The sequence below is a fragment of the Gouania willdenowi genome, chromosome 10, assembly GCF_900634775.1.
Source record: "Gouania willdenowi chromosome 10, fGouWil2.1, whole genome shotgun sequence".
Lineage (NCBI taxonomy): Eukaryota > Metazoa > Chordata > Actinopteri > Blenniiformes > Gobiesocidae > Gouania > Gouania willdenowi.
This window is the reverse complement of record NC_041053.1, coordinates 40,901,730-40,928,377: the sequence shown is the minus strand read 5'-3', so window position 1 is coordinate 40,928,377 and position 26,648 is coordinate 40,901,730. Positions and strand designations below refer to the sequence as shown.

At 39.2% G+C, this 26,648-nt stretch overlaps 1 long non-coding RNA gene across 1 annotated transcript; it reads left to right on the top strand.

The window, feature by feature from the left end:
* Positions 1-5,582: 5,582 nt before the first annotated feature.
* LOC114471311 (uncharacterized) lies at positions 5,583-26,275 on the top strand. Its single transcript, XR_003674958.1, has 4 exons — positions 5,583-5,611; positions 13,891-13,964; positions 14,037-14,211; positions 25,666-26,275. It is a non-coding gene; the product is annotated as an uncharacterized LOC114471311 (long non-coding RNA).
* Positions 26,276-26,648: the final 373 nt, after the last annotated feature.

The window sequence follows — 26,648 nt, the reverse complement described above, 5'->3', positions numbered from 1 at the left end:
TGTATATAATTTGTCTATATTTTTTATTTAGTAAGAAAATAATATTTTTTATAGAATTCTGTAAATGTAACATTGTTAATGTAATATTTTAGTTTGCCAGATTTGCACGTTACAATAAAGTTCTTCTTGTCATACATTTGTGTGTTCTTTTAAAAATATAAGCACTTTGTAATCAGTAGTTAGATTACCTTTGAAATAGAGTAACTAAAGTAATGATCTGATTACTTTTTGAAAAAGTAATCAGTAATCTGTAATCTGATTACTTTTCCAGAGTAGCTTGACCATCACTGGTTGTGTTGTGTTGTGTTGTGTTGTGTTGTGTTGTGTGTCATATTGTGTATCTTTCCATGTGAGGGAGAAGGAAATATGAAGATGAATTGTTGTGTTTCACGAAAAGCTGTATGTCCCACATGTTTGGTTAGCTTAGCACGTAGCGACCAGTCTCCCACGTTAATCCTCTAAAACTATTCTTATGAATTTAATCGAATTTTATTTTATTTCGTCTAATCTCATCCCGTCTCATTCCATCTAATCTCATTTTATCTAATATCGTCTCATCCCATTTATAATCTCATCTGTCTCATCTCATCAGCGCTCACTGAGTGGGGTTAAAGGGAAAAGGGGCGGGGCTATGTCGTCAGCCAACCGTTTATCAGAACGATGATTATCTTCTAATCTTTGCCCTCAGTTTGGTCTGTTAGGCACAGAAAGGTCAAAGGTTAACCAGGTTCACTTTAATGAAATGTTTAGCTGTAATTTCTGCTGCTTTTCGTTTCAGTTTCTCTTCATTCGTTGCCTCCATTTCTCTGAGTTTTCCACCTCCGTCCCTCCTCCTCACCTCCTGCTTTATTTTTATCTTCCTTCTTCGTCACTCTCACCCTTTCTCATCCCTCTGACGCTCCCGTCTCTTTTTCACTTCTTTCTCTTCTGCGTCTGTTTGGACGAGACATTATCCGTCCTTTTTTTATCATCTTTCTTCTTTTGACCTGAATAATCTATAAAGTCAGACACAGTTTTCACGTTGTTTTTCTGTCTGAAAAACAAGACATAGAATACAAAACAAGCCCAACACACAGAAATACACAAAAACAAACAAAACCACTAGAAAAATACACAAAATCATATTTAAAAAAATGACAACAAAAAGACACACACACACACACACACAAAGGCCCTCATTTATCAACATTGTGTGAAAATGGCTTTAGATTTTAGTTCACATTGTGTCGTAGGACAAGACCAACATGTGATTTATCAAACATCGATATATGACCAATCCCAGCGTACTAATAGGATTAACATGATACGCCCCCAAATCTTCCTGGTTCGGGGGCCCCGCCCACTGAGGTGATCTAAACGCACCAATGGTTGATAAATGAGGACCAATATGTCAACTAGATTACACCAACAAACTGCAAAAATATGCAAAACAACAAACAAAACCAAATAACACAAAAAAAACCCAAAAGGCAATAAATATTAAAGAGGCAGAATTATGAAAAATTCACTTTATAATGGTTTTGCTACAATGATATAAATTCCTTTAGCCTCATTCAGAGGGACACAGTTTAAAAAGTTCTATTTCCTCCCTCCCTTGTTATTCATTTTGTAAAAAGTCAGCTCCAAATGAGGGAGATGGATTTTTGCCCCAAAATTATATCATAAGGTGGAAACTCCTCCTCCTGACAATCCTGGCTCCTCCTCTGCCAAAACAAACATAGCGAAGGAAGGTTGATATTACAGTTAATATATTTATGTTCAGTATATAGATAAACCAGTGTATAGATAAACAGTGTATAGATAAACCAGTATATAGATAAACAGTATATAGATAAACCAGTATATACAGTAGATAAACAGTATATAGATAAACAGTGTATAGATAAACAGTATATAGGTAAACCAGTATATAGATAAACAGTATATAGATAAACCAGTATATACAGTAGATAAACCAGTATATAGATAAACCAAAGAGCGCTTACAATCAGTTTCACTTTTAGTAGCCGTTATACCGCCTCGTGTCACCTTTATGGGGTGATCAGATGTGTTTGTAACCCAATGAGAAGCAGCAGTTGGACAAAATAATGGAATATCGTCTTAAATGGAATTTTCATGCGAGGTGACGAAAAGGAAGACTGTTAATGATTTACTGCTGCTGAGATAAACACACACATCAAAGTAAGTGTGTGTTCACAGCCACTCATGCATATGCATGAAAGCCCTAAAAAAGCCTGTTTTTAGGAGCGCTCTGAAAGTGAGTTTTCAGAGGCGAAAACTCCAGAAAACAGGCGAGTTTGGGAAAATAAACCTCAGAAACTATGTTGTTGGAGTTCTTAGAACAAATGGAGATGATGATGATAAATAACATAATACTAGACAAACAACATCAACGTTTGTGGAGAAAATCTCGGCCAAAAAGGTCAAAAGTGAAGGATTATGGCTGACGTGCAAGTGATGGCTCCACACAAACTCTTTGTTGTGTCCGGTGTTGATGTCTGATTGGTCATTATGCTAATGCTGATACAAATGTTGATCATGTGACCCTCAGGTCAGGTTCAGTCACATGTTGCTGATGATGCTGTCGTGAATCCTGACTCAGATGAAGTGTTTCCTCCAGAAGTGAACATTTATGGGAGGGTGTAAACACTCGCTGTGAAGCTTCGTTCCTCCAGTCGGCCGTCAACTCTCTCTTCTGTTTCAGACATCTTCCTCTCTGCTGTCAGGACACACACACACACACACACGCACACACGAGGAGGAGGTGAAGTCTTAGCGTGCCATCTGTCCTCAGCGCTGACGTTGGCTCTAATTACCGCCTCTCCCCCGACTAATGCTGCCTCATTAGGCCGCCGGAGCATGTGCAGCCGACACCGGCGCCGCCGACACCGTGCAGCCGGGGAGAAGAACGCCAGCCTGAGCCATTACGGGATCAGGAAATCTGTCTGGTGCGAAAGGCAATTCACACCAGCGGCTAAACGCTCACTTTGCTTCGCTCGCTCTCCGGCTCTCGCTTCTCTCGGTGTCGTGCTCTCCCGCTCCTGCTGGAAGGATTCCTCACGGCACGCCGCCAACACGCCACAACAAAGAAGTGAAGATAGAGTCTGAATGCACAACCAGGGGTGTGAAACTCATTCTAATCTAGTTTTACTTCAAATGGGCAGCAAGATTATATAAAGGAAGAAAGAACAAGTTCAAAGTTTAATCAGTGTATCTAAAACAATAAGAATCCTCATTTTAAACTTCTTTAATTCAATTTCCCCCAAAAAATTTATAAATAAAATAGCAGTTTTTTTTCATCTGATTATTATGTTAGCCATATAGCATAAACGCTTAAATTGCAGGGCTGGGACTTTTGTGCTTTATTTTTTGTTATTTTGTGTTTTGTTATTTTTGTGATTATGTATTTTATTTTTTATTTTTTTTTGTCATTTTGTGTTTTTTTTCTTCAGATTCTTTTAAAAATTCCAAATGTGACCATAATGTCTACACAGCTTTGACATCCTGTACACTGACTGTTTCATTCTCCTTTGTTTTACAACTAAAACCTCAGTAAAGAAGAATCAATGAGCCATCATTAGTGATCACGCCGTGTGAAAACCAAAGCAGCTCATCTCTGATTGGACGTAAATCAACCATAAAATCCCTGGTGGGTAAAAAATCAACACCTGCTGAAAACCAGACGCTCGTTATTCGCCCACAGAAATCCAGTTTAACCAGGACTCGCCTCCCACAGCAGCAGATAAGGATCTGTGCAGAGTGGAGGTGGTTAGTGGCGACAGACGTCTGGTTTACCACGAGTTACGATATGAAGCCACACAGTCAAGCTTATGATTCAGTGAATAAAACACTATCAAACCACATACTGTACATTGTCATACTTCACACATTAAATAAATAGTTTATCGTTATAGGACAGTCAGTGATCATGTGTGTGTGTTTCAGTCTAAGAAGACAGAATTCTGATTTCATTCCCGTCTGAAATGCGACCCCATGCCCACACTGTGATCCCACAGCCGGCGCGTCACGGACAACTCCACATCATCCTACGCTCGACCACAGCGTCCATCGCAGCCTGTGCCGGATGCGTCTGTCGGGGTCAGATGTGAGACTCCCACCATCGAACGCTACGGAACAATGAGGAACAATGAGAAATGTGGAGATCCAAGAGCAGAAGAGCCATGGTAACAAAGTGACAGTCTTCCAAGTCATTCTGAAAAAAAGTGATGTCATCTACAGGAATGAGAGACTTTTATATGAATAAATAAATGTGTGGTTTAAAGCTGAGACTATAGAACAAAGAGCACAGACAGTGTTAGTGACAGAGGTTTACACAGTGTTGTTTTGCTGTATTTTACTTTTGTGAATATTTTTTGTGTGTTTTGTTTAAATAATGTGTGACAACCTCAGAAGCAACTTCTCAGGACTAGCTTCCTCTGTGCCTGGGAAGGAACATACAGTCTCGCTCGTTTGGGTTAGCTTAGCACGTAGCGACTAGCCTTGCATGTTTAGGTTAGCTTAGCATGTAACGACTAGCCTTACATGTTTGGATTAGCTTAGTAGGTCGTGACCAGTTTCACATGTTTGGTTAGCTTAGCACATAGAGATTAGCCTCACATGTTCGGTAAACATAGCAGGTAGCGACTTTCCTCAAATGCTTAGGTTAGCTTAGCATGTAGCGACTAGCCCCACAAGTTTGGGTTAGATTAGCATGTAGCTGCACTTGTTGAGCAGGGTCAAAGGGGCGGGGCTACGTTACTGGTTCATCCTCTTTCTTCCGTTTGTTTTTGTGTTTCTTTCTTTTCTTTTCGTTATCCCTGCTTGGCTGAATCAGAGGGGTTTGGGTCAGAGGTCAGTGTGACGTTACCATGACAACAACCAAAGTAAACAAATGCAAGTACTGACACCATACGAGCAGGTGGAGAGTCTCAGGTTCTGAGCCGACGGACGTCTTTGTGTTCACAGCCTCTCGTTGGCGAACGGGACGCGATCCAGACGCGTGTGGCGTGTAGAAGAAGAAGAAGAAGAAGAGGAGGCCATCTGCAGCTCCAGGCCTTCAGCAGCCAAACACACACACACACACACACACACACACACACACTCACACACGGACGGAGAAAAGGTTCAGCTTGGAAGGATCAACCAAACGTTTACTGCCTCCAAACAGAGAAAAGGAAAAGGAATGATTTCATCATCATTTCATCTCAGGGTTGGTTTAATCAGATCTGGACTGGAGTCAGAGCTTTGTTTGAGCTGGTGGTCTGTAGTCTGTCTGTAGTCTGTCAGTATCTGTCTGTAGTCTATCTGTATCTGTCTGTGTCTGTCTGTATCTGTCTGTAGTCTGTCTGTCCATTGTGCTGCTGTGTGAGTGATGTCAGCAGATGTTCTCCTCCTCTGGAGAACCAAATTAATTAACACACCTCTCTCAGCGCTGGGAGGTGTGAACGAGGTAAGCAGAAGAAAGGCAAACACGTTAAAATGCTGCTCAGACACTAACGTTCCTCTCCTCGCCAGGGCCGCCGTGCTATCAGTGCTTTCCCAGAATGCTTTGCACCTGAGCGTGCTGCAGGTGCAGTAGAGAAGCAAAGGGACGTCCCAGAGCAGACGGAGGGTGAGTCAACGCCTTCAAAAGACACACCAATAAAGATACACAAAAATGACTCAAAAGTGAGAACAAATATACACAAAATGAAGCCAAAAACACACAAAAGAACAAAAAAGTGAAAACAGCAGGAAAATATACAAAATTACAGAAAAATACAGTCAAACAACAAAAATTACTTCAAAGTGACAAAATGACAACAAAAATGCACAAAACAACAAAAAAAAGTTAAAACAATTGGAAAATATACAAAATGGCTTATCAAAACAATTACATTATATTACAAAATTACGGAAAAATACACACGATAACAAAAACCCCAAAAAAGGATACAAAGTTACCGTACAATATAAATACACAAAATGACTCCACACACAAAACAAGAACAAATTTAAAACAACAGGAAAATCTACAAAATGACTTAAAGGAAACACAAGAAAATTACAGAAAAATACACACTACAACAAAAATGACTTCAAAATGACAATAAAAATACTGTACATGAAAAAACTAAAACAACAGGCAAATAGAAATGACTTTAGAAAACACACACACTAAATGACAGAAAAATAAACAAAAAGTCCACAAAATGAAATGACATCAATAACACACAAAAATGTAAACAAAAACACACATAGGCTGTGGTCGACATCGCACACTAACTCACATACGAACTTACGATTCACGCTAAAGGTGCGTTCACACCGAATGCGACTTCAGCGACTATAGTTGCTTAAATCGCCCGTGATGAGTCGTTTGGACAAATTTGCGCTTTCTGCGAACTTCATCGCTCCAGTGACGGAAACCTGGCAGGGTGAAAGGATAAAGGGGCGTGGCCATGTGGTAGTGTGTAGGTTTGTGAGTGTTGTTGTTCCCTAAGTCGTTGAGGCAGATTGACGTGGTGACGTATTGATCATTTCCTTATTTGTGATAATTTACTGTCCTCCAGGCCCTTATTCTGAATTTCTATCAGAATTCTCTGAGTTTATATCAAACTTAGTCCTCAGTTCTGATAAAATACTGATAGTAGGAGATTTTAATATCCATGTGGACAAAGATAGTGATAGCCTGAGCTCAGCCTTTATGTCCCTAATAGACTCAGTTGGCTTTTTTCAAACTATTAATGAAGCTACTCATCGTTTAAATCATACTCTTGATCTTGTTCTAACATATGGCCTTGATATTAATGAACTAAAAGTCTACCCTGAAAATCCTCTGCTATCAGATCACTTTTTAATATCTTTTAACATTATCCTAGAGGATCTCGCACTGTGCAATAAAATAGTTACGAGTAGAAATCTGTCCAATAGTGCTGTGGCTAAATTTAAAGAGGCCATTCCTGCTGCCTTAAACTCAGTGCACCATCCAATAAATAACTATGATATTAATTATAACCCCTCTCAACTGGATCTGCTTGTCGATAGCTCTGCTAGTCTACTAAAATCCACCTTGGACTCAATTGCCCCATTGAGGGAAAAAACTATTAAACGTCAGAGGAAAGCTCCGTGGTTTAGCTCTGAAACTCACACACTCAAACAAACAACCCGTAAATTAGAGAGAATGTGGCGCTCCAATAAAACAGCCATAGTAAATACATGACAGCCTTACGACATAGTCGATCTACATACTATTCCTCACTAATTGAAGAAAATAAAAATAATCCGAGGTACCTTTTCAGCACTGTAGCCAGGCTAACACAAAGTCAGAGCTCTATTGAGCCCATGATTCCTCTAGCCCTCAGCTGTGAGGACTTTATGACATTTTTTAACCATAAAATTCATAAGATTAGAGATAAAATTAGCCACTCCCTGCCTTCACCTGGGCCTGCTGTACCATTAAATGTAAATAGGCCTAACCTAAACTGTTTCACACATATAGGACTTCAGGAACTTAACTCTATTATTTCATCCTCCAAACCATCGACCTGCCTTTCAGATCCGATCCCAACTAAGCTGTTTAAAGAAGTTGTTCCCCTGGTCTGCCCATCTTTGTTGGAGACAATAAATATATCCCTATCAATAGGCTACGTGCCACAGTCCTTTAAAGTAGCTGTAATCAAACCCCTTCTCAAAAAACCTACTCTTGATTCCAGCACTTTAGCAAACTACAGGCCTATATCTAATCTTCCTTTTATTTCAAAGATTCTTGAGAAAGTTGTGGCGGCTCAGCTCTGTGACTTCCTTCAAAACAACAACCTGTTCGAGGACTTCCAGTCAGGTTTTAGAGCTCAACACAGCACAGAGACTGCTTTAGTTAAAGTAACTAATGATCTACTCTGGGCTTCAGATGAAGGACGACTCTCAGTGCTGGTTTTATTAGATCTTAGTGCAGCTTTTGACACTATAGATCACTATATTCTACTAGAGAGATTAGAGGAATTACTTGGAATCACAGGGACTGCCCTAAACTGGTTTAAGTCCTACCTATCTGATAGGTACCAGTTTGTACACGTGAATAATAAGTCTTCTGTGTACACTAAAGTAAGCTACGGGGTTCCTCAGGGCTCTGTGCTAGGTCCAATCCTCTTCTGTATCTATATGCTCCCCCTTGGTAATGTTATGAGAAAATACTCTGTTAACTTTCACTGCTATGCTGATGATACCCAACTGTATGTATCAATGAAGCCAGGTGAGACAAATCAGCTATCTAAACTTGAGGCCTGTCTAAAGGACATTAGGGCCTGGATGGACCAAAATTTTCTTCTTCTTAACTCAGACAAGACTGAGGTCATTGTACTGGGCCCACGACACCTTAGAGAAACCTATGCTAGCCTAACTGCCCTAGATGGCATTACTCTGGCACGAAGCACAACTGTTAGAAACCTTGGGGTTCTATTTGATCAGGATTTATCCTTCAACTCTCACATAAAACAAACTTCAAGAACTGCCTTCTTTCATCTCCGTAACATTGCTAAAATCAGATCTATCCTGTCTCAGGGCGAGGCCGAAAAGCTAGTCCATGCTTTTGTTACCTCTAGACTGGATTATTGTAATTCTCTTTTAGCAGGCTGCCCGAGCAAGTCGCTAAAGACACTTCAGCTGGTTCAAAATGCTGCAGCACGTGTACTGACTAAAATTAGGAGAAGAGATCACATTACTCCTGTATTAGCCTCTCTGCATTGGCTTCCCATAAAATATAAAATAGAATTCAAGATTCTTCTTCTCACTTATAAAGCCCTAAATGGACAGGCACCAGTCTATCTCAAGGAGCTTGTAGTGCCATACAATCCCCCCAGAACACTACGCTCTCAAAATGCTGGACTACTCGTTGTTCCATTTGTCTCTAGAAGTAGTATAGGAGTAAGAGCTTTCAGTTATCAGGCCCCACTTCTCTGGAACCATCTACCAACCACGGTTCGGGGGGCAGACACCCTCTCTACCTTTAAGGTTAGGCTCAAAACATTCCTCTTTGATAAAGCTTTTAGTTAGGAACCAGCTCATAGCTCATAGTTAAGATGCAATAGGCATAGACTGCCGGTGGGGGGGTCTGGCATGCTCGGTTGGAGAGAGGTTGGAGAGGGCGTTAAGAGAGAGGTCATTTAGGTTAGAGAGGGACCGGAGAGGGTCCCATTCCTCTTTCAAACACTCCCTCTATGTCTGCTTCTTCCCTTGTGTGTTTGCTCCTGTACTCCTTCTGGCTTTTGTCTTGCAGGTCCGTGGGATCCTCAGTGTGGAGTTACAGAGTCTCAACAACTCTGTCTCCACCCTTTCCTCTGCACACACCCAACACAGCATAACGTGGATGGCTGTTCATCATAGGAATGGGATCCACACAAGGTTCCTGCTGCTTAACAGAAGGTTTTCCTTGCCGCCATGATGAATTCATGTTGGGTGTGGGATACATATGTATGTGTATATACGTATATATGCATATGTGTGTATCTATAAAATAAAGAGTCCGTCCTTAAGACTGCTCTACTATAAAGTGTCTTGACATACCATTGGTTATGATTTGGCGCTATACAAATAAAGATTGATTGATTGATTGATTGATTGATTGATTGATTGATTGATTGATTGATAAGTCGTACAATGTCCCGTACAGATGCTTCCTTAAGGGGAACCTGTCCCACTTCGCACTCCATGGGTGCGTCCAAGTAGTCCCTCCTATCTCCTTTCCTATCCAATTTTCCTTGACCACAGGAAGTGTTTAAGTGGCTGCCATAATAAGGATTCTCTAAATGCTAAGGAAAGGAGGCTCAATGCTTCTTTTATAACCTCCTTTAGCCTAGGAAACACAGATGCATCCTTTACCAAAGGAGACCACATAATGCTGACCCACAATTCATTGCGGCAACAACATTTAAAGGGACCAGCTTATCAGAGTGTTCACAGAAACTCACGATGACTGAAAACAGACACTCAAGAAATATGGATCGGAGACATTTCTAGCCACATTGTTTTATTCAACATATTTCATTCACCTGTACATGTGTATGTCTACAACGTTATGTAGGCCTATATCTTGCATATTTAATAAAATCCTACTTATTTTGGATTAATGTTGATTAGTGCGTGGAAGGCGAGTGTGAGCAACCGTTCTCATTGTGACGTTCTTTTAGTTTACCATTTGTTCCTCGTAGCCTGGTAGGATAACACCTAACACCTTTCCTTAACCCTGTGACGTCATCCACAGGGTTAAGGAAAAGTGGATATGAAAGGAAATAGTAAAGGAAATAGGAGGGAATATTCGGACACAGCCCATGTCTGGCTCTCGCCCTCTCTTGGTGCGGCTCAGCTAGCAGGCGCTGAAAGCTGAGAGAACAACAATCAGCTTCCTCCCAACACAGTTTATTAATAGTTCACATTGGTGAGAATTGCACTGAGAGTCACTGAAGGAAACACGAGCGACTCAGCCCAGTGCCAGCAGAACAGTCAGTGTGAGTTTCAAGCGTTGGTTTAAAAGTTGTAATGGGAAGCATATGCACCGCAATCTGTTCTGTTATGTATTGGTTCGCTAATCAGCTAGCGCTCCTCTCCCTCCTTCTCCCCGCTCCAACCAATCTGGAAGGATTTCACAAGTAATAATTCATGGGCTAATCTCACTCCATGACTCTAATTAACGCATCATTAAAAGCATAATTCAGATAATTATAATTTCTCACTTTTTAAATGAGACGTGGGGAAGAAGGGGAAGGTGTGTGAGGAGCCAATTTAGATTCTGAGCCCAGAGAGAACACTCTATCTATCTATCTATCTATCTATCTATCTATCTATCTATCTATCTATCTATCTATCTATCTATCTATCTATCTATGTATTTACATATCTATCTATCTATCTATCTATCTATCTATCTATCTATCTATCTATCTATCTATCTATCTATCTATCTATCTATCTATGTATTTACATATCTATCTATCTATTTAAATATCTATCTATCTATCTATGTATTTACATATTTATCTATCTATGTATTTACATATCTATCTATCTATCTATCTATCTATCTATCTATCTATCTATCTATCTATCTATTTACATATCTATCTATCTATCTATCTATTGATCTATGTATTTACATATTTATCTATCTATGTATTTACATATCTATCTATCTATCTATCTATCTATCTATCTATCTATCTATCTATCTATCTATCTATCTATCTATCTATCTATGTATTTACATATTTATCTATCTATGTATTTACATATCTATCTATCTATCTATCTATCTATCTATCTATCTATCTATCTATCTATCTATCTATCTATCTATCTATCTATCTATTGATCTATGTATTTACATATCTATCTATCTATCTATCTATCTATCTATCTATCTATTGATCTATGTATTTACATATCTATCTATCGGCCCACTTCATGAGCGGTGTGGGGGTCTAACCAGTCAGTGACACCAGTTTCATGTCCCTTAATAAAAAAAACTACATTTGATGTTGCTTTGGGCCATAATCATATAGTAATTATTAACTTTAACCCTTAAGTAGCCTATAGTAAATAAATGTTTTTTTGTAAGACCATATTTACATAGTCATTAGGTCTTATTGTTTAGCTTTGTAATGTGATTGGATAGTAGAAGCGTAAATAGGAAATCATACAACCTGTAAACATCTCCCTCTTTTACTGAAGTGGATATCTCTACACTAAAGTAGGTATATTTATATATCTATATCTATATCTGTGTAGAATGGTTAATGTGTGGGTGTGGTCGAGGGGGTTATAAATATAGTGCATTGTTCTAGAGGTTCCTTTTACTATGTTAACTAGAGAGCACATCAGGCTCATCCAGACAGTATTGTGTGACTATAGTGGAATGTATTATGATTTAGACGTTAGCATTCTGTAAAAAAAATGATTCATAAAAATTAAAAAGCTGTGTACTTATTAATCATGATATTTGCTGTTATAGATAAAAAAACATTTGTTATTGTATGACAATAATCATCATTTATTTGAAATAAAGTCGAACCATGCAAAATGCTGCACATTATTAACAAACAGATGGACAATATGTGCAACTTTTGGCTTTTTCACCTGTAAGGGACAGCACGTGTGAGTGAGTTCTAACTGAGCTTTACATGTTGTTCTAACAAGTAAAAGCAGCGACTCCTAAAACAAGTATTTTTATACAAAATACGATACATATTGATATATGCGATATTGTAGTTTTTTATATCGGCAAAATAGAAAACTTGATCCATCTTGAATCTCGATATATCGCCCAGCCCTAATTCCTAAATTATAAAACAGCCTAAATAAAAACATAAATGTGTATATGAAGCACGTGTTTATTTAATTTAATATTTTATTTTATTATAATTTCTCATGCTCACTCATGTGGTTCTCTGGTATTCACTAATGACTTATTAGACACATTTATTACAAACTTTACATTATTTAACACTTTATAAACAGTGTATATTTATGGAGCTTGTGATTGGATGATTTTTCATGGTGACTTACGTGGTTCCTTCTGAGACGTTATAATCAGTTATTAATCTAACAGAACGTGAAACTGTGTCACATCCTGATGGTCTTTATGAAGATAAACTCTATGTTATATTTTACAACGTATTTACACCAGTTTTTTGTTTTTTTCACTGTAACGTCTTCATTATCATCTCTGTTCTGAGTTGTTTCTGGGTTTGTTTCTGCTGTCGGCACTAATCTAATCTAATCTAATCTAATCTAATCTAATATAATATAATATAATATAATATAATATAATATAATATAATCTATTTTAATATAATCTAATCTAATCTAATATAATATAATATAATATAATATAATCTATTTTAATACAATCTAATCTAATCTAATCTAATATAATATAATATAATATAATATAATATAATATAATATAATATAATATAATATAATATAATATAATATAATCTAATCTAATGTAATCTAATGTAATGTAATGTAATGTAATATAATATAATCTCATGGGAATTGCCACTCAGGCCATTTCAGGAGGCAGTTCTCGCATTGTGACAGCGTTCAGTTTAGTAAGGCATCTTTTAATTATTATTACATTAAAATACGGGATATTTATGCAAAATACTAATAGAGGACGATGGTGGGAAAAGTGGTAAAATACGGGAGTTTTCCAGCCATAACGGGATACTTGACAGGTATGTTTATCCCCCTTTATTTTTTTCTTTCTCATGGTCCGACCCACCAGCCCACCAAGGAAATCCCCGTTGTCCCCATACGCCAGTCCACCCTTGAGTACCCCTATCTTTATACTGTATCTATATACCTCTGTATTTCAATCTATATCTTAATATTTCCTTTGATTGTACGACTATAAACGATTGTTAAAAATGCACAAGCATAGATTCATGCATGATTTGTTTGCATGAGTAAAAGCTGAAAGTTTGTCAAGTCATGATTTAGATGCATTAGAGATGAGAGATTGGTTTTATAAGTTCTTTCAGCTTCTTCCTGCTCCTTTTCAGCACAATTGTTTTTGTTTTAATACGTAAAATAAGTTTGTAAGATGCTGCTCAAATGAATGAATAAATGAAATGAGATGAAATATCTTTATCTATATTTCTATATCTTTATCTCTTCAAATCCAAATCTGAATATCTGTAGCTCCATATTTTATCTCTTTTTATCCACACGTGACTGTATATTTCGTTCTTCTTCTTCTTCTTCTTCTTCTTCTTCTTCTTCTTCTTCTTCTTCTTCTGCGTTTCCTATAAAGTGAAGCCGTTTAATTATTGCAGGAAAGCTGAACAAAGCGTGAGAAACACACAGTTTTTGTCTCAGGTGGAGTGTGAAGTTCCTCCATCTTCTTCTCTCCAGGTTGTGAATGTGAGCGAGCGGAGAAGGTCTCTGCACCTGAGGCGGCGGATCTCACACCTTCAGCTGTGCGACAGGTGAGAAGCAGCTCGCAACGAGCAGCACACGCACCTCCTCGCTCACGTTTCTGCACATTTGATCACTTTTAGTGTTTAAAGTGGCAGACTTCTTCTACCGTTGATTGTCCAACATGGAGAAGCTGGAATGGATGAAACCATGATCTGATCCACTAGACTCACACTGTGACTGTGTGTCTTCAGATGTCACAACTTGACAACGAGGCCCCAAAAAATCTGATCTGAGGGTCACATGATCAACATCCATGTCAGTATTTATTATAAACACCATTCTGGAAATTAAGGAAAGAACAATGTTTGGGTTATTTCATGTGTTTTTGGTCATTTTCTGTATTTCTCTTTCATTTTGCGCTGACTGTTGTTGTCTTGTTTGTTAATGAAATCTTTCTGCGTGTTTTCTTCTCATTTTGTTTGTTTTTGTGTGTTGTGCTACGTGGACACCTTCTCAAAATGTTCGTGCGACCAGATTACATACAAAGTCAACGGACAGACGGAACCCAGACGTAAAACCTTGCCTGTGTGGCGGTGCAGTCCGATCCGCGCATCAAGAGCGTTGGTCGTGCGAACGCGCTCCCAAATTTACACATATCCGCACATTAGCAAGAGTTGAAAATATTGAACTCTTGCAACTGTTTTGCATGTCGAAAGCCAATCAGAGTCTTTGTTGACGATGACGTCAGGCCGTCGACACGGTCATGGAGTAGAAGCTGTGTGTGACCACCTGGAGCTGTATGACTGCCTTTATAACCAGGACCAGACTAGGAAGGATTAGGTGTGGAGGAGAATCAGTGAGGAGGTGGTAGTAGCAGGTAAAAGTTGTCTCTGTAGCACTGAGCTAGCATAGCATTAGCCGCTAATCACACTGTTTTTTTCACTGGTGGTTTATGTTTATGAGAGGAGAAAAAGGAGCACAGCTCCTCGCTTCAGCAGGCAGTGAAACTCACCGAGTTGGATGTGTCGCTGGTGGGCGGGGCTTCGCTTTGAACATGCATATGAAGCAAATTGAGACATTTTTTGATCCTGCGAAGCCTGCGGAATGTTTCGTGCGGCAGACACGCCCGGTGCCGCAGAAGACGCATTCGGTGTGAACGCAGCATCATGAGCCAATTTGTGTATTTGTGTTGTAATTTTGTAGACATTTTTTGTGTATTTGTTTTCTGTGTTTTTGTTGTTTTGTAATTTGTAATTGTTTTTCTAATTTTATGTTGTGATTTTGTTTTGTTGCTGTTTTTGTTTTTGATGTTTTGTGTGTTAAAAGTCAATTTGTGTATTTTTTGTTGTCATTTTGTAATTTTTGAGACATTTTAGTGTGTTAGTTTTCTTTGTTTTTGTTGTCGTTTTGTCATTTTTCTTTAACCTTGTGTTGTTTTTTGTTTTGTTGACGTTTTGTGTGTTTTTGGTGTCATTTCGTGTATTTATGTTGTCCTGTGTATGTTTCTGTAATTTTGTATGTTTTTTGATGTAATTTTGTTTTTGTGCATTTATTTTGGGGGCCGCTCAAATTGAAAGCAAGGGCCTCATGTGGCCCCCGGCCCGCCAGTTGCCCATGTCTGGTCTACTATATAATATAGTATGATGAGTATGCTGAGCGTTCCCACTGAAGTAAACTTCCAAGTTTCCTAAGATGGATCTGGAACCTACAGCGTTAAAAACCTTGTTCACATTGAGGATAAATATCTCTGTTGATTCTCCACCTTTACTTTGAAAGTTCTGAAAACATTTGAAGTGAGAAAGTGACCAAGTAGAATATCAACATGTGCTCATTTCATCCATAAAACTCACGTAGACAAATTTCACACATTTTCACACATTTTCAGTCTGTAAGTATGTAGTGCGTTCACAGTAGATAGTATGAAAAGATTGAGTACAGGAGAAATACCAGGATGTATACTATATGGGGACATTTTTGAAGTATGTACGGTGGGCATACTCAACTGTCCCACGATGCATTGCGAGCTGAATGTAAAATGGTTCTGGGGCCGGCTTCAAGCTAATAATCAAACATCCCCTTTTCAAAATAAAAGCATTTCTTCTTGTCTTCCATTAGTTTTTTTTTAACTCTTTTGTAAATAGGGCTCTTATTTTGAAGTTAACAGGGAGTTTTGTCAGTAGCACAATGGAGGGTCTACCAAATTCTTTGAAACGTGTATGCGTGAGTTTTATGGATCAAATGAGCACATGTTGATATTCAAAGTCATTTTGTGTATTTTTCTGTCCTTAAGTATTTTTGCTTCGCTTTTGTGTTATTTCTCCATATTTTTGTGTATTTTTCTGTTGTTTTGTGTGTTTTCTGAGTGATTTTGTATATTTTTCTTGTTTGTTTGTTATTTTTCTGTCTTTGTGTATTTTTATGTTATTTTTTATGCTTTTGGGCTGTGTTTGAAATTTCAGACTATGCATTACTCAAACTAAGTTACACTAGTCATAATCGTCCCATGGCGCATTGGAAGCGATCACATTCCCTTTTCAAAATAAAAGTATTTCTTCTCATCTTCCATTCGTTTTTAATGCTGTTATAAATTGGGCTCTTATTTTAAAGTTTAACAGGAAGTTTAGTCAGTAGCACAATGGAGGGTCTCTGAAAATGTGTGAAATGTGTAAATGAAATGTGTCTACGTGAGTTTTATGGATTAAATGAGCACATGTTGATATTCTACTTGGTCACTTTCTTACTTCAAATGTTTTCAGAACTTTCAAAGTAAAGGTGGAGAATCAACAGAGATATTTAGCCTCAGTGTGAACAAGGTTTTTAACGCTGGAGGTTCCAGATGCATCTTGGGAAACTTGGAAGTCTACTTCAGTGGGAACGCTCATAATACTGTATATAGTAAACAGTATATACTCTATGAGTTTGCAGTGTATAGTACGCTAGTGGGACATTTACAACACAGCCCTGCATGTCTCTGCAGAAGCTTTATAAACAGCGCGCTAACATTTTACATTTCAGCTTCTTTGTGGCTGGATTTGCATGAAAGGTGTAAATATCCCACATTAGCCTCCATTAGCGCTCAGTCCCATTGTTGATGTGGATGCAGAGGCTTGAAACCCTCCTGGTGGTGGCGGTGAACACGTGGGACGACACCCTGAGGTTTCTCAGCCACTAGAAAGACATTAGCTGTGCTAATTTGTTTAAAGAGTGCAGGCGGGTTAAGAGGAGCCCTCGTTATCCGGCTCCGTCTTTTCAAACAGTGACAGTGAGCCCTTTTCCTCGCCGCCCCCTCCTCCGCTCTGCTTGTTCGGCGGCAGCCATGCATGCTTAACGCCGGGGAAGGACGCAGAGTCCTGCAAATTAGCAGCTTGATTTCCCTCGCTGCGTTTGGACAGAGAACACTGAGAGTCGTGGACGGGCCGGGAGCGATTCAAAACTCTGCTGCCGTGTTGTTACAAGCCGGGATTACACAAATATGGCTGCACGGTTGGTTTGGAGCTGAAGCACAGTCACGTCCTTCTTCTTTATGGCATACATCTCAATGACTGAGTAGAAATACCTTTTCCTCTCTGCTGATCATCATGTGTCATATCTGACCATATTTTCATTTCCTAAAAAAGGACACTAAGGTCGACCTCGACCTCTACATTGTAATGGCAAAAAACAATATCGTAGATAAATAAGGTTTAAAATAAATAAAATAACAAAGACTTTAAAAGCAATATGAAATCATTGGTGACTCTAATCAATCACCTTCAAAATGCATTTTAACAATCTGTCCTTGAAATATCTCATATAAACCTTCTTAAAATCTCTAAATCATTGAAACAATGAGAAACTTCACCTCCTAGAAATTAAAACTATAATAAAAAAACTCAAAGCTTACAGGACATTAAATAATCATTAAAAATACACATCAATAAATAACCTTTTCAATTAAATCCATAATCTATTTAGTCTCTTGATCTCTTACTCTTGGACTTGGCTCCTCTTTCTCTTTTCCTCATGTGTGACGATTTCGTCAAAACATAGCGGCATCTTTAATGAATCGTCACGTTTGAGAAGAATTATCTGGTCAAATTTCTCAGATAGAGCAAATATTAGCGGAGTTACGCTCTTTAAAATTAATGTGTTCCCTGAGATGCGTTCAGGGTCCCTGGGAGACCAAAACTTTTTCATCTATTCATAATATCTGGTCGGATGGTCGTTGGTCAAACATTCACAGACAACATTCAGCCATTACAGGACGAATCTCTGCATATTATGATGTGTCCATCCCAGCCTGTGATTGGCTAAGCAGGTCTGGGTCTGGTTAGTAGTGGATGGAGGCCACTGAGAATTCCAGGGGCCCCAGTAGGGGACAGTCACTGCAGTGGTATCTGTCCTTGTGTCCTTGAGTAAGGCCCTTCAACCATATGCTAAGCTAACATCAACATGTGGGACTTTTTGGCTACGTGTTAAGCTAACCAAAACATGTGGGACTGTAGGTACATGCTAAGCTTACATGAACATGTGGGACTGGTTGCTACATGCTAAGCTAACATAACATGGTAGCTACATGCTAAGTTATACTGTGTTATAGTGGTCTACGCTAGTTGTGCTGTTTATACCTGTTAGGTCTGTGATGTCATAAAGGCTTCAGTGATTCATGATGATGTTGATGGAACTACTTCAGGAGACACTGAGATGTTTTCAGTGGGAGGAGCTTTTGTGTTTTCCTGTTTATGCGTCATTGTATGCAATGTTTCTGCATGATTTTTTTTTTTTTGTTACAAACATGAACCAAATGTAAATCGTCTCCCAGCGTGTGACAGCTGCACTTTCCTCCTCCGACACCTCTACTCGTTACCTAATTGCAATTCCTCAGACTCCGTTTTAGGCTTTTATTAGAGTTAAATATAAGCACTCCACTAAGACAGTGTGACATGCTCACTCCTATAAAACCTGCTAATTGTTGCAATATTTCAATTTTCCTTTTGTCTCTGAAGTTATTAGCACCCCGCCGACTTCAATGGAATCAAACTTTATTTACACCATATTCACCTCTGAAGCTGCAGGATACCCTTTGTAACACGTAGTTCCTCTGAGAATAGATCTCCTCTAACGACTTCCCGCTGAACGCGCTGCACACAACTCGTCCGGGCGTTCGTTGTCCCATTGTTTTCCCTTCTTTCCTCCTGCCTGACGCTAATTAGCATGACGCTACCTGGATCGATATTTGCTAACACCGTGGGTGTGAATGTAGAACTTTGCAGGATTTGTCTTTTAATTAGTAGCTTAACGACTCAGGTGTGCTAACGAGCAGAGCTGGAGCTCATTGTGTGTGTGTGTGTGTGTGTGTGTGTGTGTGTGTGTGTGTGTGCGTGTGTGTGTGACCTGTATAAACAATGTTACAGTAGTCACTGTTCATATCTAGGGTTGGGCATTGAGCATTGATTGGTCTCTGTGTCACGGTCTGAGTTTACCTCCGTACTGAGATTATTTCACAATCTCAGTACGTGACTGCTACGTACTGAGATGTACCCGTGCTGGAATTGCCAATGCGCAATCAGTCGACCATCGATAAAAAACCGACCAATGATAAAAAAAAAAAATATGATTGTCATGATCACATTGCTAATTTATATGAATACAACAGCTTATTATTGTAAAGTTGCATTAGGTCAACTGTTTAACTGTTTCATTTATTGCAATGTATATTATAATCATGTTTTTTTGGAAAATAAATTATTCTTTTACGTATTGAGTTTTAGTATAATCATGTTTTTTTGGAGAATAAACTATTCCTGTTTGTATTGACATTGCTGCATGACCATCTATTACTTTACTCAAGTTGTTGACTGAGATTGTCACTCACTCAGGACGGCGGAAGTAGCAAAAATCACAACGAAACTAGCATAAATTAATTTTTCGGTAGTGTGCGTGCTCATAATCAATCTCAGTACGAGGTAAACTCAGACCGTGACACCGGGACTAAACATTACGATTCTCCCGGAATCGTTTAAAATTTAAAAATTTCAATTACCACTTTTGATACCCAGTCCGCCGAACGGAAGAAGAAGCCACCAAACACCAACAAAAAAGAATCGACCGGAAGTGTTTGTGTTACCGCGTAACTTGGCGGTCCAAGGGGTAAAGGAACGCCCCGTTCCCTCTGGGGGGTCCGCGTCTCACCCTCTCCCGCAAAAAACTTCGGCCGCAGCCCGGGCCTCCCCTGGCGACGCATCACGTGGTCCGCTCAGAGGGTCAGAGGATCACTACGGACTCGCGCTGACCACGTTCGTGCGGGATTCACCAACGTCCAGGGGCTGTCCGGGCACCGCCCCCTGCCATGCTACGGCCCAGTTTGCTCTTCGTTGCTCGGAACCGAAAGCCCCCCCCCCCATATTGTTACTATTAATAACCAATGAACAGTGTGCAGTGGAACTGTTTGTGATTTTCTCCTGTTGCTAATCTAAACTAGGTTCTACCAGTTGTTCCTTATTGTATGTTTAATATTGTGCGCCAGGTGAGTACGTCAGTGGGAACACAGGAACATGTTTAAGTACCTGCAGCATCAAACACTCAGAATGGGGAAATGTGTTTTTATGTGTTTTCTAAAATAAATAAATAGCTCTTGTGAAAAGAAAACGTATAATATTTATATTCAAGTTCAAGTTTATAAACTAGTTGAAAACAGCTCTGTGAGAAATTCCTTGTAGAGTTCATAAAAAGTAAAAAGTTCATAGGATTAAAATAAATGGCGATGTTCAGACAGTTTGATCCAGATCTGGTTAGCAGCTCATTTAAAACATGGAAACTTGTTTGAACCATGGCTCTTAAAAGAACTGGAATCATTAGGAATCGGAACCGGAATCATTCATCCAAACGATGTACAACGTATCTGTGCAGACAATGATTTTAGTCGTACGATGTCAGAGGAAACGCTTGGATTCAGTATGTTTGTTCTGTAACCATGGCGATATTCCTGACCAATGCAAGAGTACCATTTCCACCTCAATGTTCTACGAAGCGATGAATGACCAACACTGTCGGTCGTACGTCTGTGGCGAAGGACAGGAACTGATCTATACTCATACGTCTGGATATTATCACTGACTGTAACAGTCGGGGGTGTTGGGAATACTTCCTGTAAATGATTAGAAAACTCCCTTTGTGTGCGTCACTAAGATTAATGTGGGAGGCGGACCGACGGGCGTCTTTCCACGGCGTCGGCGCCGCAGTGCCGTTGGGCCTGCGTGTTGGCAGAGGGAAGCTGCCCCGTCATGTCGAGAGATTTCTTTTTCGCCCTCGGGAGCCTCGATGACTTTCACTCTCACAGGCTTCAAATCAACTGCACACCCTGCGATGACACATTTATGATTGTTTAGCATGTTTTAGCTACAGTTCCCGTCGGCACAGGTTAGCTAACACTCTGACCGCTCAGTGTTAAAACACTTATTCAGACTCAGCAGCGTCTGAGCATGTCCACCACAAGGAAAAAGACTTTCTCAATGATTTCATGCTCACACAGCAGCTCTCTGCAGAGTGTCACAGGAAAAAGATTACTTCTTTATTTTAAAGATTAAAATAAGAATTTTTCACCTAAAAGTATATTCCTTAATAATTAAATTGATGAAATTATGTTATTGATACAGTCATATGTCATAAAGATGTTTCTGTTTGATTGTATTCACTTTCTGTGACGAAATGACAGTTTTAAGAAGAAAACTTTTAAAATTTTATTTTAGTTTTAAACTTTTTTTAAGTTATCATTTACATCATAGAAAAAAATAAAGAAATCAATCAATCAAAAAATCCCTGACCATGTGGTGAGAAAAGGACCTGTCATGAAGGCAGCGCGGCCCTGTGTTGGACCATGGCCCCATGTTTGAAAAACACTGTTGTTAAACTGTTGCTGAAAAATAAGTGTTTTCATCACCAACAAAACAAAATGATAGTTACTGACATGTTTGGTTAGGTTAGCATGTAGCAAATAGTCCTATATGTTTTGTTAGCTTAGCACGTAGCAAACAGTCCTATATGTTTGGTTAGCTTAGCATGTAGCAAACAGTCTCACTTGTTTGGTTAGCAATGAGTCCCACATGTTTTGTTAGCTTAGCACGAAGCAAACAGTCCTATATGTTTGGTTAGCTTAGCATCAAGCGAATAGTCCCACATGTTAAGTTAGCTTAGCACATAGCAATGAGTCCCACATGTTTGGTTAGCTTAGCACGTAGCAAATAGTCCCACATGTTTGGTTAGCTTAGCACGTAGCAAATAGTCCCACATGTTTGGTTAGCTTAGCACGTAGCAAATAGTCCAGGGGTGGCCAATCCTGGTCCTCAAGAGCCACTTACCAGCATGTTTTAGATGTTTTCCTCTTCCAACACACGTGATTGAAATGACCAGGATCGTTATCAGGATTCTGCAGAGCTTGATGATGAGTTAATCATTTGAATCAGGTGTGTTGGAAGAGGAAAACATCTAAAAACATGATGAATAGTGGCTCTTGAGGTCCAGGATTGGCCACCCCTGAAATTGTCCAACATATTTGGTTAGCTCAACACCTAGCAAACAGCTAGGAATGAGCACATGGCACTCATTCCTACATGCTAACCTAACCAAACATGTGTGATTGTTTGCTATGTGTTCAGCAAACCAAACATATTGGACTGTTTTCTACATGCTAAGCTAAACAAACATCTTGGACTGGTCGCTACATGCTAAGCTAACCAAACATCCTTAGCACCTAGCTAACAGTCCCACATGTTAGATTAGCTTAGCACATAGCAATGAGTCGCACGTTTGGTTAGCTTAGCACGTGGCCATACCAGCCCGTCATTGCCCGATCTCGTTAGATCTCTGAAGCTAAGCATGTCTGGGCCTGGTTAGTATTTGGATGGAGACCACTGAGAATTCCTAGTGCCACAGTGGGGTGGCAGTCGCTGCAGTGGTATCTGTCATTGTGTCCTTGGGCAAGGCACTTCACCCACATTGCCTAGCATGAATGTAGCGTGTGAGTGAGTGTTGGTGGTGGTCAGAGGGGCCGATGGTGCACTATGGCAGCCTCACTTCTGTCAGTCTGCCCCAGGGCAACTGTGGCTACAATAGTAGCTTACCACCATTAAGTGTGGAGTGGAAGAATAATCCCTTAAGTATGTAAAGTGTTTTGAGTGTCTATGATAGAGCGCTAAAACTCTGCATTGTTATTATTATTACGTATTAATAAGTCCCACATGTTTGGTTAGCTTAGCACGTAGCAATGAATCCCACTTGTTTGAGTTAGCATTGCATGTAACAGCGCTATATGCTAAGCTAAGGGTTGGAGGGTGGATTAGAAAGAGAAAGCATTATGAAGTGACTGGAGTCATTATGACAAACTTTTTCATCATGTTTTCTTCATTGCTCATGTATTAAATAATATTACCACTAGAGGGCATCATGAATATGTATTTATTTTTTAGCTATGGTTCAGTTTTTCTAATCTTTGAAACCAACAAACCGCTCACCTTGTTTTTTTAAACTTATTTTAGAAGTAAAGAGTTTGGTTTGTTTATGACAGACTTGTGCAGTGAAGTGTTTGAAGCGTGTGTTTAATCCTGAGCACATTCACTTATTCTTATGATTAGACTTAAACGCTCTAACCTCAGGAAGTCAGTTAGGATAATTGTAGCGTGTGCGCTAATGTGAAGCCTCGCCGTCGACCGAGCGACGCAGGACCGATGCTTCAACGGTGGCCTCCGTCATTAAGTGTAATTATCTCAATCATTGTTCTCAGCAGTCGTCATTTCACTTAATTAGAGCTCTCTCTGTGTGGCGGATAAACAAGGCCTCATCTCAGCCAATGGGAACGCAGCGTCCAGGCGGCGGCGGCGGTGGGGGAAATATAGAAACACGCCCAGCAGCGGCGAGTCGCCTCAGGGTGTTGATTCAGTTACGGAGCTGATGGACGAGCAGCTCGACCGGCTCTACCAGTCGCTCAGTGCCGCCACAGCCCGTCATTAGCCCGTCACGGCGTCTATAAATCACACCGTCGGCCAATCATCAGCCAGTCTGAGGCGGCGGCCTCGGGCTCCTTACGGGAACTTCCAGAGAAAGTTGGAGGTGGCACGTTTTCTTCTTCACTTCTTTCTTTGCCTTTTGGTCTGTTTTTACATCGTTTTACGATTCCCATCCTCACACGTACGACAAAGCCGATCCGTTAACAGGCGCTCATAAAGGACACGGTGACGAGGGGGCGGAGCCTGCCACAAACAACGTGAATCACTGACATTTACAAGCGTTTATATCTTTTTTTAAAAAAATAAACTCCTGACAGCCGACACTCCTGTTTCCTTTGAACTCCTCGTTTTTCATTGATACAAACTGATATTACAAAATAAGAGAAAATTACAAAATAAAAGAGCATAAATTACAAGATAAAGTAGCATGAATTACAAAATAAAAAAGCCTAAACTATAAGATTAAAGAGAATAAATAACAAGATGAATGAAAATCAATTACAAAATAAAAGAGAATAAGTTACTAAATCAAAAAGAATAAATTATAAAATAAAAGAACATAAATTACAAAATAAAAAAGAATGTTACTAAATGAAAAAAAATTACTAAATAAAAAGCATAAATTACAAAATGAATGAGAATAAATTACAAAATGAAAGAAAATAAATTACAAAATAAAAGATAATCAATAACCAACTAAAAGAGAATAAATTAAAAAATAGATAAAAGAGCATAAATTACAGGACTATTTTAGTCCAAACAATGCCAAAGTCACCATTAATCAGAGGAAATTGTGAAATTGTTCTCAGGTTAGGGTTAAAACTTTAAAACTCAAAGTTTTCATTACTGCTTCAAACAACACAACTATTAGCAAATAATCGCAGTAAATACTTTAAGATTGAATTCTAAGCCTAAATCCAACTTTAAAACTTCAGTTTAAAAGTTTTTTTGCACTAAACCTGATCAATGCGAATCAATCACTTGAGAACTTATGATTAATCATGATTATTTACTAAAAATTGTAAAATTTTGGATTCATAATCGTGTATCAAAGTTGATACTTTTCTTCATACGAACAAAACAATGGAATTAATCGTGATAATTGATTAAGTTCTTCGTCTGGATCCAACTTTAAAACTTCTCTTTAAAACTTATCGCTCGTATGGATGTGATTATGTATAATTAATCATGTTTAATGGCAAATATTCCTGATTACATTCTCAGCATAAACATTAATCTGAAGTTTTTCTCCCACAGTCGCACAATGTTTGTGTCTAAAGTCTCACTTGTTGATCTCGCCGTCGTCCAATCAGACGTGATTAAATTTGAGCACCGCCCCCCGTAGCGTCTGCAGCAATCAGCGTAATTTAGCAAACACGTTAATGAACCCAGGCCTCGTTAGCGAAGCCCCTCCCCCTCCTTCGTTCGTGCTACACGTGTTCACACGCTGCAGGAAACACACTCACACTAAAACGTGACGTTTAAAAAAAAGCATAAAGTCCAAAATAAAACTGCATAAATTACAAAATAAGAGGATAAATTACAAAATAAAACAGTCAGAATATACAAAAAACTTACCAAAAACACCACTGTAAAACACACAGCTGTCAACATGACAGATGATGACGTGGAGGAAATTTAGTATTTGTGATGTTTTCATTGGCTGTCGTTGGAGGGGGGGGGCGTGCCCAGCTGTAAATCAATGAGTCCACTCTGTGTTTCCAACACTGACACAAACACTTTGTGTCTCTGACTTTTTATTCAAACTTTTCTCCAAACCTGAACACAGACAGAATACAAAGCTCCTCTCCACTCTTCACTACACTTAGTGCATTCACTGCTAGGACGGCAGAAACCAGAGGTCTACGAGGAAGAGGAAGAGGAAGAAGAAGAAGAGGAAGTGCTACATGAGGAGAGAGGATGAGGTAAATCTGTCCAAGAAGAAGAAAAGAAACGAGTGGAAACAAATGCATAGAAAACTCATCTCAGATCCATTGTTTACATAAATACACACACGTCAAAAACAATATGTTCTGGTTCCCACGGAGACACAACTGTGAGGTTTCTCTTTGAGACGCTTGTCATCGTCGTCTTCTTCTTTTTCATGGACCATCATCGTCGTCGTCTTCTCTGTCGTGTGGAACATGAACGTGATGCTACGTCACAGACTGATGAACTTTTCCCAGAAACTACACAGTTGTGCTATTCCGCTGTCAGGTGACACTAAAACTAAAACCAGGAAAAATCCACAAACATTTGATAGACAAACCGTGTGACCCTGTACTACACACACAGGCTGTATTATGACCACGTTTATCATTTTACCAGCTGTTAGTCAATCCGTGTACCCTTCGCTTTTTGGTTATTACGTTTTAAACCAAATCAAAATAACAAATAAACAGTGTAGTTATTTTGTTTTACTGATTTAAAACCAAAAGAGAAATACAGAATAATATTTGGATATTTAAGGGAAAACTATGACGAGAGCTTCATGTTTTAATCTCACCACACAGAGGGACCCACAGATGGGGGCGGACTTTTACGCTGCTGTGTTTGGTAAAATGATGTATCGATGGTAAAGAGGCGTAATGTGTGTGTCGATGATGTTTGGTTAAAGAGTTATTGACACTGGAAGTCTGAATGTGTGAATATCTGCCAACTTTACCAAACAGTGTTACGGTCCAAATAGTATCCAGATAAACTGCTGACTCACTATCCAATGTGAGGAACAATAGATGTTAGAACTTCTACCGTTTGACGCCTTTGCAAAAA